The sequence below is a fragment of the Ailuropoda melanoleuca genome, chromosome 2, assembly GCF_002007445.2.
Source record: "Ailuropoda melanoleuca isolate Jingjing chromosome 2, ASM200744v2, whole genome shotgun sequence".
Classification (NCBI taxonomy): domain Eukaryota; kingdom Metazoa; phylum Chordata; class Mammalia; order Carnivora; family Ursidae; genus Ailuropoda; species Ailuropoda melanoleuca.
This window is the reverse complement of record NC_048219.1, coordinates 41365446-41378552: the sequence shown is the minus strand read 5'-3', so window position 1 is coordinate 41378552 and position 13107 is coordinate 41365446. Positions and strand designations below refer to the sequence as shown.

The 13107-nt window shown below is 38.8% G+C and overlaps 1 protein-coding gene across 1 annotated transcript in view; it reads left to right on the top strand.

The window, feature by feature from the left end:
- WLS (Wnt ligand secretion mediator) overlaps positions 1 to 13107 on the top strand; it is a 100723-nt gene that overhangs the window by 30186 nt on the left and 57430 nt on the right. The gene's annotated exons all lie outside the window — the stretch shown is intronic.

The window sequence follows — 13107 nt, the reverse complement described above, 5'->3', positions numbered from 1 at the left end:
TACCTGTCCCCATTCAGAAGTTCCATGTGTCATCTCAAGACTTTTGGTACCCATCCCATGCTCCACTGTTCCTTCACACCAGGTCTTCATTTCTTTTCACTGCTAGTTCTTTGGTAACTTTCATACATAATTCATTAGACCAGAGAGAAAAACACCTTTAGAGCTGCTAGGTAAATAGACCATATGTGCAGCTGAAGGCTCCTTTGTCCAAATTTCTGTCTGAGCCTGTTTTGTAGATCTGACCTCAAAAGTAGGATTTGATGTCTTTAGGGGTGTTTGTTTTACTCTCTGGTAGGACTTGATTGGAGAATATTAATGAAATGGCCTGAGTTTTCTCTCTGTGTGTTCTTAATATAGATTTTGCCATTAAATCTTCAAATAGTCAGCCATGAATTACATGCATTTAAGGCTAAGATGTGAATATTTTATTTCATGTTGGCTCCTATTTTCTTTCTAGCATGCAGGCCTTGAGCTCCTTAGGGCAGTGCTCAAATGGGATAAATAACTTTAAGCCCTACATTTGAGAACCTCAATTTCCAGAAAATATGCTCAAAAGTAGTCTCCTAAACATGCCCCCACAAATTTTAATATTGGCTACAATCCCTTTGGGAGGAATTTTTCAGAAATTACCATGTTTTTTTGCTTGCCTGTTGTCTGTCTCATATACATTCTTTTGATGTGTAAATTTACTTTCTTTCCTGTGGATTGGGATGATAGTATTTCAGTTTAGGAAAAGTTCATTTTTTGTTTGTTTAAAGTTTTTTTTTAAAGTAATGTTTGTACCCAACATGGGGCTCCAACTCAGGGCCCCGAGATCAAGAGTCCCATGGTCTTCTGAATGAGCCAGCCAGGTGCCCCAGGAAAAGTTCATTTTGATCTTCAAAATTCAGTATTTATTTTATATATAGGTAGACACAGATCTGGAGGAACCATCCTAACTGGATGTGAACTTCAGCTGGGGACCAGGGGTAGCATCCGGAGGTTGGCATCATGGAAGACAGCCATGGCTGCTTCCCAAACTCTTTCTGAATACCAGTCTCAATTGTACTTTCATATAGGCAGGCCATGGATCTAATCCACCATGGCATTTTTAAAATGCTGCCTCTTAGGTGTTTGATAAAAGCTTGCTAGGTAAATCAGCATAATTTATTGTTTATTTATATATATTTATTTAAAGATTTTATATTTAAGTAATCTCTACAACCCACTGTGGGGCTCGAACTTACAACCCAGAGATCAAGAGTTGCATGCTCTACTGACTGAGCCAGCCAGGCACCCCTAAATCAGCATGATATAATGTTAATGTGTTTATTAGGACATAAAGTCTCTTTAATTCCGTTTTGGAGGATGTGCATGCTTAAATCNACAACCCAGAGATCAAGAGTTGCATGCTCTACTGACTGAGCCAGCCAGGCACCCCTAAATCAGCATGATATAATGTTAATGTGTTTATTAGGACATAAAGTCTCTTTAATTCCGTTTTGGAGGATGTGCATGTTTAAATCTCTTTTATTTTATTTTATTTTATTTTATTATATTATGTTAATCACCATACAGTACATCCCCAGATTCCGATGTAAAGTTTGATGCTTCATTAGTTGCGTATAACACCCAGTGCACCATGCAATACGTGCCCTCCTTACTACCCATCACCAGTCATGTTTAAATCTCTATGCTTGGCGCCATAAGGAAGAATAAGATATGGTCCTTCCTCTCAGGAGCTTATAATTCTATAGGGTTCAGAAACTATTTTTACAAATAAAGTGGAATGCTATAATAAAGACATAGGCCAGGTGATCTTGGCATCTGAGGAAGTAAGGATCATTTGTTACTGAAGGGAAATGGAAACTGGCACATTCTAAGCATTTAACAAATTGAGTGAAGGGGTGGCACTTGAGCTGAAACCTAGAACTGATGAAAATATTAAAATATTTAACAGTTATGTAGTGATTTTAGTTAATTTTGTTATTTTAGTGTTTAAAAAAAAGCAACAAACCAACAATTCCTAAGAGTGTGACTGTTAAAATTGCAGTTCTCCCTTAAAATTTACCTCTTTGCCTCCAATTCTTGGGAATTCAGAAGTTCTAAGATCCTGCCTTTTCTTTGAATATTCAGGGAGGGGATACGATTATTCCTGGCGTTTGTGAAAATCTGGATAAAGCTGTTGGCAAGTCTTGCTTGACCTTAGCCTCAGCTTGTACTATCCAGCACTGAAGTTTTGACCCTTTGAAATGTCCCATAATCTGTTCCTTTTATTTCTTTGCTTGTTTTTCTGAAATGAGTTAGAATATAGAGAAAAATAAATCAATAAATTGCATGGAGCTTTTTCTTGGGTCTTACAGTCTCCATTCTCTAATATCTCACATGTGTGGATAGGAGACTTTACCATTTTGGTGTCACTGAGAAACCTTATTTTAGTTCAGGATTTTATCTATTTGGTTACTTCCCGAATGTTTCCATGGATGGGGAACTTGCCCTTCCCTGAGTCAGATCGTGCCATTGTTTGCTTACCAGAACTGTCAGCGAATTCTGTGTTAGGTTTCTCTGAAGTTAGCCAGTGTCTAACTTGTATCCTTGGCCCTTCTTTTGCCTACAGGATGTGTCATAGACTCATCCATGGCCACTCTATCATGTGTTCCTGAGTTGGATTTTCCCTAGGCTGACATTTCAGCCCAGAATTTGAACCCCAGTGAATCATGGAAGAGTAGCCATTCGTTTCAAGTGAGTTGAGTTCAGTGTATTTTTGGCAGCTTGTTATTCCACTGTCCCTTTAAGGAACTCTGTGGAGATACTCTGTCGCCACCTGAGTCTCCCAGATAAGCTATCCCAGTGGTTCCCTTTGTGTGGTGCCCAGTCCGACGCTGGGTAGTGTCTTGTCTGTGGAGTTGCAGCAAGTGCTCCATGGCCCCATTCAGTCTTTCTCTTCCATTTCTGTGCCCTACACGTTACCTCTCCGGTAATTTGAGAGAGCTGATAAATAGTGTGAGCTAATAATAAACGAGCAGTTGAGAGGCAGTGTGGGATTGAATTTGAAGTCAGATGGTGGTTTTAACCCTAGCTCTGCCACTTACTGGTGGGATGAAACCCACCAATCTTCTCCTGTGCCGTGGGGTCATTATCATGACTGACCTGTTTTCTGCGAGGATTAGATGATCCAAGTACGTGAAAATGCTCCATAAGATGTAATGCACAATCCACATATTAGTATTTGTGTTTATTTTTTATTTNTGAGCTAATAATAAACGAGCAGTTGAGAGGCAGTGTGGGATTGAATTTGAAGTCAGATGGTGGTTTTAGTCCTAGCTCTGCCACTTACTGGTGGGATGAAACCCACCAATCTTCTCCTGTGCCGTGGGGTCATTATCATGACTGACCTGTTTTCTGTGAGGATTAGATGATCCAAGTACGTGAAAATGCTCCATAAGATGTAATGCACAATCCACATATTAGTATTTGTGTTTATTATTAACAGTGACGATATTGACAAAAGTAGACTATCTAATTTATAATCAATTATAAATAGCAAATGTGTGGAATTTTATAGAGTGTAACAGGTACTTCAGAACAAAGCAGCTGTTTCTCCTACAGTGTTTATGGGGGCTTTCCTAACCCTGAAATTTTAAAACAAGAGTGTGCTGGTGGCAAACTTGCTCATGAAGTAGGGCCAGTTGCCCACCTTTTTGTCACCCCTACCCCTACAGCTCTGCCAGAGTGGCTTTGGGAGCCCCCACCCCCCTCCCAAGCTCAGAGAGATTTCCCACACAAGAGCTGGTTCACCCTCCATGCTGGGTTTATGAGATCATAGCCAAGGTAGTAAATTATAAGATGCTATAATTCACTTTCCATAGGTGGTCTTGGCTACATTCCACAGCCTTTTGGCTAAAAGGTGGCTGATTTTGAAGCATTGGCACAAACTCAAAATTTCAGCCCAGATGACTGGTTTGCCGAGCAATGAGCAATAGCGTCAACAGAAGAACCATTTGGTTTTTCTGTGGAGGTCTTTTGTGTTTACTTCATGTGCATTTAATTTTTACTGTTTTGAGTATTTCTGGAGTGATGGAGAAACACTAATTGCAGGCATTTTTCAGAAATAGAGGTTAGAATTAGTAATTTAATGTACTCACGTTGAGCTTCCCAATTTAGTCTCTCTTTGCTGCTGGATGTTAAAAGTGAGGGTCAATTTTTTAATCTGAATTCAGGATTTGGGATTTCTTTCCCAAATAGCCCATCTAATGGTTAGTAGGTTTCATGTGCCCTTTTGTGCAGGACCCTTCACGTGCATTTTATTATTTTTTTCAAAAAGATTTTTAAAAAACCCCAAAAAACTAGCACCAATCTTGAGCCTAAAGTAATTTCATGTTTACCACAGCATTTCAGATACTATGTAAGAGTTTGGCTCCATGTCCCAAAGCACTCTAATTTTTTTCCTCTTGGTTCTAATGCTTCTCATTTCCACAGGATCCAGGCCAGGCAAGTAATGGAAGCCAAGTGGTGCTGCTTGCTTGACGCGTAGATTCTGACAAATATAGAGTAATTCTTCTATTCTTCAAAGCTGTTATGTCTTTGGCTCCAGAACAATTGAGTTTGCAGGCCAAGCATTAAAAATTCTCAACAGCCTAAGATGTAAACATATAATATTTTTCAATATTTTTTATCAGAATGAATTACGCAACTGTTTGCTACAATTTCTGAAACTTTGCCGTCAAAATGTCCGTGTCATTTATCCATGAGTTTGTGCTTCAGGGAACTGTTTTTAAATAAGTGCTTGACTTTTGTGTGTATAGTACAAATTACTTTGCATTCAACGCTGCTGTGTGGTGTGTGTATATGTGTGTTTGTGTGTGTTTTGGTGGTAGTAGTTTAGTGTAGAGGAATGTTCTGCTGTGTTTAAAAATTTTAGCTTTCCTAGAACAGATGTTAGCATAATTAACTACTTACTGAAAATTGCTGGCAAGATGAATTACATTTCACTCAGCATACCCCATTACGTGCACTAGGGCATAGCTAGGATAATTCAGAAAATCATTTCTCCAGGTCTTGGCCCTGCAGACCCACTTTCAGTCCCCCAGTAATTGAGATTGAATTGTGAAATAGTATTTCACTTCGTAATCTAGTGAGATTTAATTGGTATGGTTGAAATATCGGAGAATTTCATCTTCAAAGTCAGTGGCAGAATGTCTGACCATTACAACTTCAGAGCAATTTCAGTAAAGGAATTAACAGACTGAGTCAGTTAATTCCGAAGCACTAAGTCAGTTTAACACAAGAATTTACACTTTCTTTAGCTGAAAATTTTGAAGTGGTCATTATACTGGGACGTTCTGCAACTTGGATACCTGCGATAGCAGACACGAAGAAACCTTTTTAGGAGCTGACCTGGAGGGAACCATTAGCAGAATTGGCTCAAGGAATTGCTAGTGGTCTAAACCCTCACAACTCAGACAGATGACTCGATCTTGGGCTTCATTTGTACAGTGTATGCCACACATTTCCTTTTCATGAGAAACAAAGCAGGAGGTTTTCGAGCTTGAGAAAGGGAGGCAGAATCTTTGAGGGAACTCAACACATTTAAAAGCTAATTTCTAAATTTAGCTGAAGTTTCTTTTATGTTAAATAAGTGCTTTGCGGCTGGGGGAGGGGGGCGGCTTTCAGTGAAAACTGTAGTTGTATAAATATCAGAAAAATTCATCTGGTCTCCTTGGTTTTTGCCACCTAGATTCCTTTTCCCCTCCCTTGCTCCTCCCCTCCCTGAGGCACATCAAAAAATCCGAATAAACCCTGGAGTTATCCAAGGGCCTGAATATCCAATACATTTCCTATAAATTCTCATTAAGACAAACAGAGATGTTCAGAAGGAAAAGCTTAGAACCGATTTGAGTATATAATCTTGAATTATAAATCCCATTCATTGTGAGGCAGTGGAAGTTTTGTCTACGTTACAAAATAAAAAGTGGCTTTTAGCTACCTTTCTTTTTGTAGCCCATGTGAATGTTGTGGGGGGTCACATTATCCAGCTACTGCTTTTGTTCTCTCCTTTTGTAGATGTGGACCTGGGCCAAGTCATTCTTAGCGCCCGTCCCCCACCCCCACACCAACAGTAATCCTGCCCTTTTAAATCAGTCTCAGTTCTTTTTTTTTTTTTAAATAAAGTCTAATATTTACTTTCTAGTAACTCAAAATCTTTTAGGAATGAGGTATAAAATAAATGAAATTATTAAAAAAAATAGATAAATCAAGCATTTGTATTTTTGCAGGTGCAGAAATCATGACAGCAGATTTTTAACTGACACTAGATTTCAGGAGTTAGAGCAACCTCCTTCTTGATTCACTAGAGGAAGGTATCTGTTAGCAACTGTCTGTATGTTGTTAAGTCAGGGTTGTGTAGTTTGCTTTCATATCTTTTAGCTAATTGCTATGGTGAAAGTAAAATTCTCTAAAATATTTCTGAAATGTTTGACCATTTTTACTTAAAGTCATGACTTTTTCAAATTGAGGGTTTCTGATTTTTAATGTTTGTAAGCGTGACTTACCCTTTTAACTGGTCTGTTCTGCACATTCCTTCCCCTTGTAGCCCAAAGCAGATTAATCTTTAAATATCATCTTTGTTGGGGCTCAGGTGGCTCAGTCGGTTAAGTGTCTGCCTTCAGCTCAGGTCATGATCCTGGGGTCCTGGGATCTAGCCCCCCCACGTTGGGCTCTATGCTCAGCGGGGAGCCTGCTTCTCCCTCTCCCTCGGCCTGCCGCTCCCCCTGCGTATACTCTCTCTCTCTGTCAAATAAATAAATAAAATCTTTTAAAAAAATACCATCTTTGTTGCAGCAAGACATTCCTGCTCTAGTTGAGGTGAGCTAGACTTCAAAGGCTCCTTAGAGGCCCCGTTGCTAGAATAGGAGGCAGAGCTCCACCATTCTCTCCCCACCACCGTCTTGTTCCTCCTTCCAGGAGAGTTCATGTCTGGCCTTGTGGCTGCCTGCAGGGCAGAGATGGGCGTCTTGGAAGGAAAGATTCCCCCTAAATACAAATTCTTTGTTATTTGTGGATCTCTTGATTATTCTTCCATCCATTGCTTTGCAGAATGGAGCAGAGGCCATGGGGAGCAGAAGCCAAGGCACCTGGTAGAACAATGGCGCTGATCAGAGCAAGCAAACAAAGTCAGGGTGGTGCTGCATTTTCAGCTGTCAAATGATCTCTTTATAAATTTTAATACCCATATTCAGACCTCTGCAGAACTCACGGTGATGTTCTCGATACCCTGCGGTCTGGCACCTGCTCTTTTTCAGCATCTTCCCCACTCGGCGTCCCCCTTTTCCCCTGGCTGACCAGCACCTGCTCTCCCTGGAGGCTAAGTCCAGGCTGCTGAAATCATGCCACCCCCAAACCCTCTGTTCCCCGCACAAACCTCTGTCCGAGCGAGTTTCAATCAGGAGGCACTTCGCTGCCAACTTCTCAGCCTCCCACGCTTGACTGTGAGCAACTTGGGGTCTGGGACTGTCATTTGTCTCTATCTTTAGTTAGCACAATGCCCGCATAATAGTGATACTTCTAGATAATTGCTAAAGGAAGCTTCTTTACTTGTAATAAAGCAAAGAAAGAAATAGTCTGCGTTGGCTTAAACGGAGACCATGTGTCATGTCAGCATGTTGTTTTAATTTTATTTTAACTTTTCTAGGAGGCAACTAAGTCTTGTATCTCTGTCCAGCTCTTTAATTACAGGTTTTGGAGGGAGTAGGGGCTAATGATTTGATGTTGACTCAACTTTGAGCATGATAGCGGTAGTGGTTGGCTAGCTGGTAATTTGTAAACTGGACGGGCATTTGAGATGCTATAACAGGAAGCTGACTGGAGTCAATATTGTTCCAAAAGGAGTACAGGTTTAGTCATTGTTCACTTACTTACATTTTTACTCAAGGTTGTGTTGTAATGATGACTGGAATTTTTACCTCATTCTAGTGATTTCATGTCTCTTGCCTCCTAAATATCTTTCTGTTGCCCTTTCTCAGGTAATGTCAGGATAAATGTAACATCCACAATTATAATTACCTTTTACTGTAATTATGATTTATTGCCCGTTTCCCCCATCATTTGTACATTCCACCTGGCTGGACGGCTGATGTCTGTCGGGTTCACCGTAGCACCTAACGGTGCCTGGTGCAGAGTAGGTACTCAAGACCTATTTGGGGAATACAGTATGAACCTTTGTAATGTGTGTCGCTGAGGAGCCACTGAATTTTCAGAGGCAACAAGATGTGTTTGTGCAGTTTTTCACAACCTTGAATTTAGAAGTCTTATGGATTTCATATCCCTTTAAAATTAAGTGTCCTACAGTATCACATGTCACCATTCCTGTACTATAATGGAGAGGCAGAGGCCAAAAATACTGGCAGTTGAAGTACAGATAAGGAAGGGAAAAATGGCCTATGTTTGACATAGTAAAGAGAACTGAACTCACTTTTCATTGAAAAGCTCATCGTTTATTACCTCTGTACATGGTCTGAATGCTGTCTTCACCTGCCGTAAGTTAACCAATCCACAGTGCCTGGGCAACTTCATTTTTGGCCAGATTGCTGGTGAAGTAGGTTTTGGCCTTTTTTTTTTTTTCTTTCCACAATTAAATACTATGGATAGGTAGAGGGGACACTTAAAATGTGTGCTAAGGCAGCTGGGTGTTATTGCATTACCATCCTAGGAATACTGGGGAGTGGTTATTTTTAGCTTTCACCTGAGCAAACATGACTCAGTTTGTTGACTTGAATCCATCCAGTCCCTTCTTAAATACACAAACTCTATTAATTCCTAGAACCATGCTAGTGACCAAGTAGGGCCTACATTACATATACCTGTTAGTTAGTTGATTGTGGTGTCTTCGACGATTGCAGGTAATTTCGACATTTTCCATTTTATTCTTTCCTCTTACAGTAAAATCCCCCATATTTATTCCTTTTTTTCTTTTTTCTTTAATTTAAAGACAGAAATCAATTGTTTTTTAAATTTTAGACACTGTTTTGTGATCCATTTAGTCACAATTTTGGCTATAGCTAGTGAAAACACTTTCTGCTAGCCATAGGCTTTGTTTTTAGTTTACTTTGATAAAGACTTTCTACATAAAGAAGCATCTGGAAATTCACTTTTAGCTAGTGTAGGAAGTAGTCTTCAGTTGTAAATATATTATTGGGAGAACATTAACTGTTCATGTTTGAATAGCAGAATGTTAATTTACGTTCTCAAAAAATCCAAGTGTTTTTCCTTTTGAGCACTACTGGAAAAATTGAAAATGTTGAATTATCTTCAGGTTTTTTTAAGTTATGCAAAAGGTTTTTGAGACTAGAGACTAGAGAACTAATTTATTCAAGTGAAGAAAAATATCTGTGATTCCCATAATATGGCTTGAGATGCACTTGAGGCTTCTCCAAGTTCACTGCCATGAGATTTATGAAAATATTAGTATTCCTGGGATTTTTTTCTTTATGCAAGATACACTAGACTAATGAAAGAATGAAAATAATTCAGGCTGCTACAAAGGCAGGCGTTCACTGTGTCCATTAAAAATGCAGCCTTTGTGTCCGTAAAGTGTTCAGCTTCTCTGTTATTAAGTTTGGAATGTGGTTTTGGAGCTTAGCTGAGGAACTCAGCTGGTTATTTTTCATTTTGGTCTAAGGAGGGAGAGACTTGTTTTTCAAAAGTGGGGAGGGGAAGAAAAGAAATGAAAAAAGGTTAGGTTCATTTTAGAAGAATCGAAGTTTTAAAATGTAGTAACTATTTTCTGCAGCAAATAGTCAGTTTGAGTATGTTAGCCAAAAATAGAATTCATGAGTTTTGTCTCCCTGTTTATTTCTTCAGCCACATTAAAAAGGGTTCAGTTAAATGTACCGTTTGGTTTTTCTAATGTCAGGGGGCTGTTTGGCTGAGTCAGGATAACCAAAGTTTGATTGATTCCTATTTCTAATAAGCCAGATGGCTGATTTTAGGAGAATTAGGTACAAAATATCTTTGTGATACGGTTTTGAGTTTTAAAGAAAAACTTCCCTTGTATGGATTAGTGGTGATTCTGTGGTGCACTGAAGGACTTTCAGCTAGAGTTTAGTCGTGCTGTGTTTTCCAGTACATTTGAGTAGACATTGCCACAACTTGCTGCAAATGTAACATTTGACTAAAAATTTACCATTAGGACAGATATTTAGGGATAGAAAAAATATGTATTTGAGCGTTAGAAGCAGGGCAAAAAACTTTTGCCTCTTTTTTTTTTTTTTAAGATTTTATTTTTTAAGTAAACTCTATGCCCACTGTGGGGCTCAAACTCACAACCTCGAAATCAAGAGTTGCATGCTCCACTGACTGAGCCAGCCAGGCACCCTCACACTCTTGCCACCTAAGTGAATTTCCTCTTGCTTTATGTTTTTCTCGAGTTACCTGATCTTACATAAGAGATGATTTCTGCTCATAAAAGGTGTGAAAGCACAGTATGCCAGTTTATCACATGCACAGAATTAAACATATTTAAACCACCATAATCTGTAATGTTTTCTTTTCCCTGCTCATTTTCAGAGATACATTTTATAAATGTAAATGTAAATATAAAAAATAAGTATAAAATAGTTTTAAAAGTATATTGTACTAGCAGGACCCACATGAAGAAAACTGCAAAAATTTTCAAAGAGATATAAGAATGGATTCCAGTTAAAGGAAAAGCAATCACTGTTCTTGGATAGGAAAACTAAATGTTGTGAAAGGATGCCAATTCTGTCCACGTTCTTCTGTAGATTTAATGTAATTTCAATCAAATCCCAGCAAAAGGATAAAAAGGATAAATTTAAAATGGATTGGGGGAGAGGATTTACTCTGCCAGATACTGATACAAACCATCAACATATATGATTCAAAACAATGTTGTATTGAGATGAAGTGACAGTCCAATACATGAAATTGAGCAGATTGTCCAAAAACATCTATAGGTATATGTAAGATAAAGGTGATGTCATAAATCAACAAGAAAGGGGAGTCTGTTCAGTAAAGAATAATTTAAATATTTAGAAAAAATAAAACTTGGGCCCTCAATTCATCTTTTGTATCACAACAAATTTCAGGTGGATCAACTATTTAAGTATTTTTTTAAAATTGTACAAAAATAACTTGAAATTAGTAAAGGTGGCTGTTTATTGAATTTGGAGATAAAGAAGGTCTAAGCACAAAAGTATGGGGAAAACATAAAGCTAAAGAGAGTTTTTTTTTAATTTTATTTATTTATTTATTATTATTTTTAAAGATTTTATTTATTTATTCGACAGAGATAGAGACAGCCAGCGAGAGAGGAAACACAAGCAGGGGGAGTGGGAGAGGAAGAAGCAGGCTCACAGCAGAGGAGCCTGACGTGGGGCTCGATCCCACNGAGGAGCCTGACGTGGGGCTCGATCCCACAACGCCGGGATCACGCCCTGAGCCGAAGGCAGACGCTTAACCGCTGTGCCACCCAGGCGCCCCATTTATTATTTATTTTTTAAAGATTTTATTTTTATTAGAGCATATGGGGGGGGCGCTACAGAGGGAGAAGAAGACTCCCTGCTGAGCAGGGAGCCTGATACAGGGTTCCATCCCAGGACCCTGAGATCATGACCTGAGCCAAAGTCAGACACTTGACTGAGCCACCCAGGCGCCCTAGGTAAAGACATATTCTAGAAAATCTGGAACTTCTCTATATTTAGATATGCTGTAAACAAATTTAGACAGAAGATGGAAAAGTTAAGATAAATTACTAGCAAAAAATATTAGGCAAAGAATTATTCTTATATGCAAACAACCTTTACAAGTTGTGGGGGAGGGATTAGATTAGGTAAGATTGAATTTGATATATCATGTGACTGATTATTTTGCAAACACTAGTTGAAAAATTTTTATTATATAGAAAATATAATAGCTAATATTTTGCACTTTTTTTTTTTTTTTTTTAGGAGAGAGCTGGTGGGGAGGGGTAAAAGAAAAGGGGGCGAGAATCTTAAGCAGGCTCCACGCCTAGTGCAGAGCCCCTCACTGAGCTCGGTCTTACAACTCTGAGATCATGACCTGAGCTGAAATCAAGAGTTAGATGCTTAACCTACTGAGCGAGCCAGGTGCCCCTAGTTTGTACTTTTATAGTTCACTTGTTTAGTGTATACAGTGACTTGCAGAGGTACGTACGATTATTATTGCCATTTAAGAAATGATAAAATTAATACACAGATAGGTTTAATAATTTACCCAATGGATTGGTGGTGACAGAAGTAGGAATGAGGGAACCAGGCAGGTTGGCTCCAGAGCGGGTGGGACTCACCACTGTGCTACTCTGCTTCTTTACATGAATAAAAAGAAAAAACTCTAAAACTATGGATGGTGTGATCCTGTTTTATAGAAATATATGTTAATATTAGTATGTCTTTTTAAAGTTCTATAATGTAATTCGTTTATAAATTTTTATCTAATTACACGCTCATAGAAAAGATAGTATTTTGATATTTTTCCAACAGTGGTTACTTCCCTCTAGTGGGATTTTGGGTAAATGTTGTTTTGAAGTTTAAAATTTCTGTATTTTGTAGATTTTCTTTTATAATCCTATAACCGTTTTATAATCACAAAATGGTGTTTTTTAAAAATGTTGTATAGTTCAAATGTGATGATCTCTTTTGAAGTGCACAGATCAAATGCATGGATTGGGTGCCTCTGAAGTACAGTCTGCTTCTGTTCCCACCTCTGACAGTTACCACACTAAGTGAGGGCCTGAGGTCAATGTAGTTCTTTCTTTCCATCAAATGCGCTGTTAGAACTAAGAAGAATCTTAGAAACCAACTGTCTTGGCCAGTCTTAGAAACTAACCATCTTGTTTCTCACATGAGGGTCCTGAAACTATGCAATTTCATCAATCTACCCAAGATGAACTGACAGTCAGTTGTTCAACCAGGCTTCTGAGCAGGTCTTCTGACTTCAGACGCTGCGCTCTGTGAAGTCCCAGAGCCCTCCAAACCCTCAGGCAGGTGGAAACAGAAGCACAGTAGATTTTTGTGACATTTGTTTGGAGTAAGGAAGTACCTGAACCAAAGTGGCTACAAATGTATTCTTTCAGTGAAAATGACAGTGATTGAA